The following is an 8,110-nucleotide window of genomic DNA, read 5'->3' on the forward strand; positions in this document are numbered from 1 at the left end:
TTTTTTTCCCGAACCCCTTGGTTTCGTTTTGCAAAACACGGGGGGCCGACCCCCCGACACCCAAAAAAGGTACACGTTCGATTGGCGTCGCTGTACCCTGATGGAAAAAATTTCCCCCCCTTTTCAAAGTTCTTAAAAACTGTAAAAATGTTTTGGGCTTTTTTGCTGTCTGTACGAAGATAATTTTTAATTTTACCGGGAACTTTTTAAAAAAAAAAAAAAATTTTCTTGCCCGATCAAATAATTTTCGGCAAAACTCTTTTATTCATTATAAAATATTTTCATGAAAAGTATATTTCCAAAAATATTTTTTTAAATGAAAAAAAATTTTAAAAATGACAAAATTTAAAGGAATAATTAACTGTTGTTTTTGTTTTATGAAAGTTTTTGTGTTTTTATATTTGTTTAAACAGGCCCCATTTTGAATTGAAATTTTGTTATTTTTTTTGCGATGGTTAAAAATTTTTTATGTTTACTTTTTATAGATAAAAATTCACTTTAAACAAACCTCATCATTATTAAATTTCACAAAAATTTTTTATTAGCACTGTCCCCAAATAAACCTGCGTGTCTTAGGCCCCCAGGTGCCAATTTTTTGGAAATTTAAAATTTCTTTCGGGATATAAAATTTTTTCTAAAAAAACATCTTTTTTATTAAACTTTCGGTTTACCAACCCCGTAACAAAACCAAATCAGTTTTTGATGAAAAACCAAAACAAAATTTAATTTTTATCTCCCGAAGGAGAAACACTTTAAAAAAAATTTTTTTTTTTACCCAACTTTTTTATTTAAAAAAAACCCGTTTTTTTCACCTTTTTTAATTTTATGAAAGCTCAAAAACACTAGAACCATTTTATTTAAGAATTATCCCCTTTGAACTTAGCATTTTCCTTAAAATTGTGATTTTCTTACTTTAAAAATTTTATAGCATAATTTATTTGTTTTATCTTCTTCTTTCTTTTCTTCTTCTTATCGATTCTTATCAATTCTCTTTAAACTACTGTAATGCCATATTTTTAGGTTCCGAATCTTAAGTGAAACTGGAATGAACGAAACAAAGTGTTTAATGGAATTTCATTAAATTTTATATTACGACCAATTATATACTGAAAATTTAAAGCAAACGTCGAAAAAGGTTAGTCAGACTTATGTATAAGTTATCTGCCCTTGAGATGGCCTAAAATAGAAAAAAAAACTGAGATCGGGTAACGTTTAAGATAATGCTGTTTTTATTGTGCCTTTATGTTTTTAAGAATACGAAATTTATGAAAGAGAACTTGTGTTTTACAGGGATGTTTTACCAGCCTACAGGACATTATTTATGCCAACGTCGCCACTATAATTGGTGTCGGAGTTACAATTGCTGTCCTACAGGTAATGTCTCACGATTTTTGCTGTAAGCTCATAACTAGATATGAATTTGAATGTTCAAATAAGACTCTATTGCCGTTGCTGCCACACCTCTGATAACGACCTTTTAAGCATAACACGTGTGATGTTCTGGTGTGTATTTTAAAGGGTCAATGACATTGTCTGACATGACAGTGACTTACAATTAGTCAGTCACCAAAACAGAAACAAAGGACAGTGTGGAAAGAACTGGCCGGACTAGGTTTGTTCTAACGAAGGGCCAAAAAATGTTGAAAAAAGCATATACCTCATTTAGTTTCGAAAGGGACTGTGAAGCCATAATTTTTACTTTCAGCTGTGGGGCCATTTGCTATTCAACTTTAAATTAATACAGCATCTGAGAAAAAAGTGCCTGACCAACCATTCACTACTGTATATCAATTTATTTTCATTTTTATGGATATAACTAATGAACTTTTAGTGGTTTGTACCTCGTTATACTTTAATAGGAATTGTTATTGGATCCAGCTTATCCTTGTTTCAATTTCCAGAGTCCAAAAAAATTCACTCCACAATGCCTATCGTTCCCAATATAGCCTCGATTTCAAAATATCTATATCAAAAAGCATATTACACTCTGTCAAGTCTCGTTATCATTTCAGAGTCCAAAAGTTGATATAAAAACTATTTTACTTGAAGTAACACAGTTTTGTCAAAATGTATAAAATGGCGATGTGAAACAATAAGTCAATATACACTGTGGTGAACAATGCGTACTGGACTGGATTCGTACACAGCTGCAAAACTCATATCAGACCCAGCCAGTGCTCTCGTCCAATATAGATTTATTTAAGAGCTGTATACTCGTCCAAACAAATTTATTGATATTTTACTTAACAATGCGGAGAAACTTCATAATATTTCATCTACAAGTATTTTTCTTTACTTATTTTGATTGATCTATTGATTTATTGGTTGATTCTAATACTAAATCTATTTTCCTAGAAAATTTGATAACATTTTTTATAATTTTAGATTGTGACATTTTTCCTGGCAATTGGTATGTGTATGGACCCGAAAACAAGTACCGGAATATGACATAAACTATAAATTTATATGGAAGGACAACTTACATTCGCTACATTATGGGAGATAATAATTGAGAAAAATTCTCTTGTATTTTAAAGTGACATTATGCTCATATTTTCATTGTCAAGTTGAGCTGAATTGACTTTATATTTCAAAAATTGACTGGTTAAATGACTTTTGACCAACAGATTATATTGGAAAATGTTTAGGATAAAATTTAAAATCTGAAAAAAAATACAAAAAGACTCTTTTTATAAATTGAACGTTACAGGTAAATTCTAAATGATATTTACTAAAATTCCGTTTGAATCCGGTGGTTATTTATTGTTAATCCGAAGTAAATCATTAAATCAAAAGGAATTATTGCAAAATAAAAATTTATTTTGACTCTCACCAGTTCACTCACTATATACCTTTAGATGGACATAATGTCACTTTAATTTGAATTTCAACGACCATGCATTGTTATGCAAATAAGATATAATTTTCCTTATTTAGATACTTGGTATTTTCTTCGCCGTTGGATCGTGCATGGACACCGGAAATGATTACAGTTACAGTCGTTTGAATATCTGACGCAGTGTAGATAATAATTTACAAAAAAGAAGTTCTTTATGTATCAAAAGTGTGACAAAATAAACGTGTGTGAATCTTTTGTGAAAAAATAAAATAATGGATCATGTTGATAAAAGGTTCGTCTTCAGAAATATCACAGAGCTCTATTTAATTGTAATAGAAGTCTTTGGAAACATATATAAGAAGAGAAAGGCATCAAAGAAATGTCGTTTTTTTTCCAGAATCTCAAACTTGCGAATTTTTAACAAATCGTCTGTACATATATTTGTTTTAATTAAAGCGACCTTCAGCTTTTATTTTCTGTTCGAAAAAACAATTTTGCTTTGTTTCAAACTAAGTATTTAAGTAATTTTATTTTGAAAAAAAAACAACAAAAACAACAACAAAAACATGTGACTGTTTATTTTCTTTAAAACAGCGTCCCGAGATCTATTTATAACGCGTCAGTGACGTCATTTCTAAAAATAGAAGATCGGGAACCGATCCGTCCGCTATATATACTATAATAATAATAATACTAATTGGACCGGTAGGTTAGAGGATTCCTAGGAGTTTCTTTATTATTTATGTATTTCTTTGTCGGCAAATTTCATTTCCACGATATAATTTTTTATATGACAATAATATGAAACGATTTATCTAAAAAAACATAGTTAACCTTTAGAAAACCTGAAGGCCGCTTTAATTTCCCTTGAAGTTTATAGCTTGAATAAAGATAATAAACATGTTAGTGATGATACTTATGTTAATAAATCATAATTTCATGTATATATGTGTATACCATTTTATTATTAGTGATTTTAATACAAACTACAAAGTAACTGAGCAGTGTATTTCGACCAACTCCACTTTTCTGAATGATGATATTAAGAAGAAAGATAAATATATGTATTTCAAAGTGGAAGCAACTGCTCTTTTGATCTAATAAGAAAAATAAGATTTGTATAGAACGGGTAAAATGGTTTTGTGTAGCATTTATAGAAAAAGGTACTTATAATAATGTATAGTGTTTAATATTTTATGTTCTTTTAATCGTTTTAGTACTAGACTTATACAAAAAGGTGTATCTATTAAAACTACATGTATATCAGAAGTTGAAACTACTTAATCACCGTGAAATTGTGACATATTTCACTATATCATGTATATAGACCTAATACAAATGTATGCGTCAGTATAACTAAGATTTAAAAAAAATATCTTGTCATTCCCACAGCTTATAACAAACAATGACACGGGGGATAGTGACGAAGTAAGCCGATTTAAAACGAGTTACTGATGAATGTTATATTTTTGTAAACATCTTTTCTCTTGTGTTGTTTCTTTAACAGTTAGCACACTTGTAGTTGTAAAAATGTTTTGTTACATTATCTCTTTATATGTATTTCCGTTTTGGAAAAAAAACATAAAAAAACAAACAAACAAACAACAACAAACTACAAAAACCAACATCAACAACTGAGATGTGTGATCTGATCATAGTCGTTATACTGAAATAATCTTTACAGTTACAACAGACATTGCTAACCTCTTGTGTTCGAGCATTTTACTGGGTTATTTTAGTTAAACAAATCATGGACAAAGTCTCAAGTTACTTTAACTGTAGTGTGAGTTTTAATTTATCGCCAAGTTTTGTTTGTTTATCGCCAAGTTTGTTTGTTAAACGTTGCACGGACATATTGGTGTCACCGCTTTCACTAGCTTTATTGGTGGAGGAAGCCCTCGAACCCCTTCCGTACATTATTTTTTCAGGCACGAACGGGCACACGAACTGAACCACCTCCAACATTGGCCTATACTGTGTTGGTGCAACGTTTAACCCAATCAAACAAAACAATTACTCCAACATTGGCCTATACTTTGTTGTTTCAACGTTTAACCCAATCAAACAAACAAACAAAACTTCTTCCTCCAACATTGGCCTATACTGTGTTGGTGCAACGTTTAGCCAAACAAACAAACAAACAAAACATCTTCCTCCAACATTGGCCTATACTGTGTTGGTGCAATGTTTAAGCCAATCAAACAAACAAACAAAACATCTTCCGCCAACATTGGCCTATACTGTGTTGGTGCAATGTTTAAGCCAATCAAACAAACAAACAAAACTTGGCGAGAAATGAAAACTCACAATACAGTTTAAGTAACTTGAGTCTTTGTCCATGATGTGTTAGATATATATGATAGAATTCATGACGCAATTCACAGAGAAGATTTAGTAGCATACTTATCGTACAATATAAAGGTACTTGATATTTAGGAACACATGCATTACGGTTCTTAAGTGTCAAATTCATGTATTAGTACAAAACTCCTATAACCTATAACAATTGGCAGACAGCAATGAAAGCATCTTATGTTCTAGTTGTATGTTGTTAATAAAAATATGTGATAATGGGGGCGTCGGTGTCCGAGTGGTTAATTATAAGTCGTTGACTTCAAACCACTTGCCCTTCACCGCTGTGGGTTCGAATCTCGACGGGGTCTTCTTTTATGTGAGGAAGCTATCCAAGGTAGCTTCCAGAATGTCCCACTCCCTTTCCCAGATTTGCATCTTATTGAGATCCTCCTGAAGGGATTGTGAGTCTGAGGACGAGTTTATAGTAATGTAAACCACAGTGTCATCAGCAAGGACATGGAATTCAACCCCTCAAAATGTCAAGTCCTTCACATCACTAAAAACAAAAAAGTCATCAACAACAAGTACTTCCTTCATGGCCAAGCTTTAACATCAGTTCCTAGCTCAAAATACCTTGGCCTTGACTTGTCCACAGAGCTAAACTACAACACACATATCTCAAGAATTACATCAAATGCAAATAAAACCCTAGGATTCATAAAACGAAATATCAATACAAAAAATGAAAAAGTAAAACAACTAGCTTATAAATCCCTAGTAAGACACCAGCTTGAATATGCATCAACTGTTTGGAGCCCCTACACACAATCAAACATCCAAAAAATAGAGATGGTCCAAAGACGAGCGATACGCTGGGTAAAACAGGATTACTCTCCTTTGTCATCAGTTACAGCCATGCAGAAAGATCTTGGCTGGCGTTCTCTCGAGCATCGCAGACTAGACTTTCGACTTATTATGTTTTTTAAAATTTACCATAATCTAGTAGCCATTAGCCTTCCCACCTACATTAAAACTCCATCTAGGCTTACTAGATATATAATCCCCTCTCTCTTAGGAAAATACAGGTTACATCAGACTACCATAAGTTCTCCTTCTTCCCCCACTGTATCACACTTGGGAACCAGCTCCCAAGGAACAATGTTACCCTGCCTGATCTATATCAATACAAACAGGCAGTTGTTAAGATACAGTATTAGTTGACTTGTTGTGTTTTTACTTTTAAATCTTTCCTTCACCCTTACTCATAAAAATATTTTAACAATGACTAGAAGTTTTCAATGTCTCTCACTGTCCTGATCATGTTCATTTTCAGGTTTTTACTTTCTCTCACACCTTTCACTAACACACCCGACGCGCACAATTTCCTGCCTATAACACTCGCGAGAGGGGTTGGCAGTACTCAGAGATAGATACCGGTAGATAGATATTAGAAAGGTGTCATATTGATAAGCATGTCCGCAAAAGTATCTTAATAAAATACGAATTAGCATGTTAGAATATCAAACAACTCAAAAGACGAACGAATATTCCCTTCCGTAAGCAGTTTATCTTCCCCCCTTGATCAGGAAAATCTGAAGTAGCAAAGATTGACGTAACCGGTGTACAATCATATAACTGATCGGATATTGATAAAGGTATTACCACTGTTGTACAGCGTTCACCGGATATAGCCCCGAAAAACACCGAAAACGAAAGTTGAAAGCTGCACACCGAGTACACTCATCATAATTTCATCGATTTTTTCAAACTTAATAATTTTGTGAAGCTAAATGTTTCTGGTTTTAGAGCAATATTTGCTTTTGTCTGCAAATTGAGTACTTTTTGTTAACTTGGCTAAAAAATGTAGCGTATTTGTTGACATTTGAGAACGATGTTGATATTTACCACTAAATCAAGCCCACAACGCATTTGCTGTATCAAAATTCGCCGTTTAACACAAATTATAGTCATCCCTCTACTTATATTTGAGTTTACACCCTTCAACTTGAGTTGCTTTTAACAAAATTTGCAAAAAACGGCTTTGCCTTGTGTACAGAGTCTAGCAAAGAAAACAACTTAAAGTGAACGGGGTGTAGTAGTTTAATGTACAGGGTTTAGTAGATGTGTACGGTGTCTAGCAGTCACATATTTTTAAAAGTATATAGCCTCTTTTATTATTTTTAAATGGAATTTATCTCATTTCAGATTAAGCATGGATAGATTAGAGGACGATACAGAGGTATTTTGAAAATAATTTTAATATTTTAGTGTTTTTGGCCTAACAGTATAGCTGCGTTTAATTTTTATTGTCATACCATCACAACCATCAGCTGAATAGTGTCTGTAGGTATTTATAAGACATGTTGAGGAGTCTTCTGACCAACACGCTGGATTGAAATGGTCCGAATGGGGGGATATATTTATATATATACATGTATAACTAATTTAACCTACACATAAGACAGGAGGTCGAAAATTGATTTAAAGATTATGCAGGAGTGTCATTTTCTATAAAATGTCATTAGCACTGTCTTCTATAAAACAGTTTTAACCGCCATATATAAGCTATTATAGTCGACTTAGAAGATACAAAATTTTTAATATTAATATGCCGACTACACTCTTTAAATGTTTCATATCTCTCTGCACACTCTGTACATTGGTATGGCATTGTTGAACTGAAAACATAAAAAACCATAATTATCATCACTATCGTCATCATCATTATTGAAGAGTCATCATAATCATTTTCAGAAAAAGCAGAAGCATAATTTAGCGGCAGCATTGTATTTATTAAACAATATCGAGTTTGACTGCAAAAAATAAAATATGAAGGACTTTATAGCCAGTAGTATTTCCACAAAGATAAATCAAATGATTAACCTAACTAATCAAGGCGGATATTTTACCAAAGCTCATATACAAATGTTCAGATCAAGTTTAGCTCACAATGCATAACTCGAACATGGTTTGAAA

General features: G+C 32.4%; 1 long non-coding RNA gene across 1 annotated transcript; it reads left to right on the forward strand.

The window, feature by feature from the left end:
* Positions 1-1,041: 1,041 nt before the first annotated feature.
* LOC132717608 (uncharacterized) lies at positions 1,042-3,836 on the forward strand. Its single transcript, XR_009623973.1, has 2 exons — positions 1,042-1,374; positions 2,386-3,836. It is a non-coding gene; the product is annotated as an uncharacterized LOC132717608 (long non-coding RNA).
* Positions 3,837-8,110: the final 4,274 nt, after the last annotated feature.

This window comes from Ruditapes philippinarum, unplaced genomic scaffold (assembly GCF_026571515.1).
Source record: "Ruditapes philippinarum isolate M1 unplaced genomic scaffold, ASM2657151v2 ctg3385_1_1_1_1, whole genome shotgun sequence".
Classification (NCBI taxonomy): Eukaryota; Metazoa; Mollusca; class Bivalvia; order Venerida; family Veneridae; genus Ruditapes; species Ruditapes philippinarum.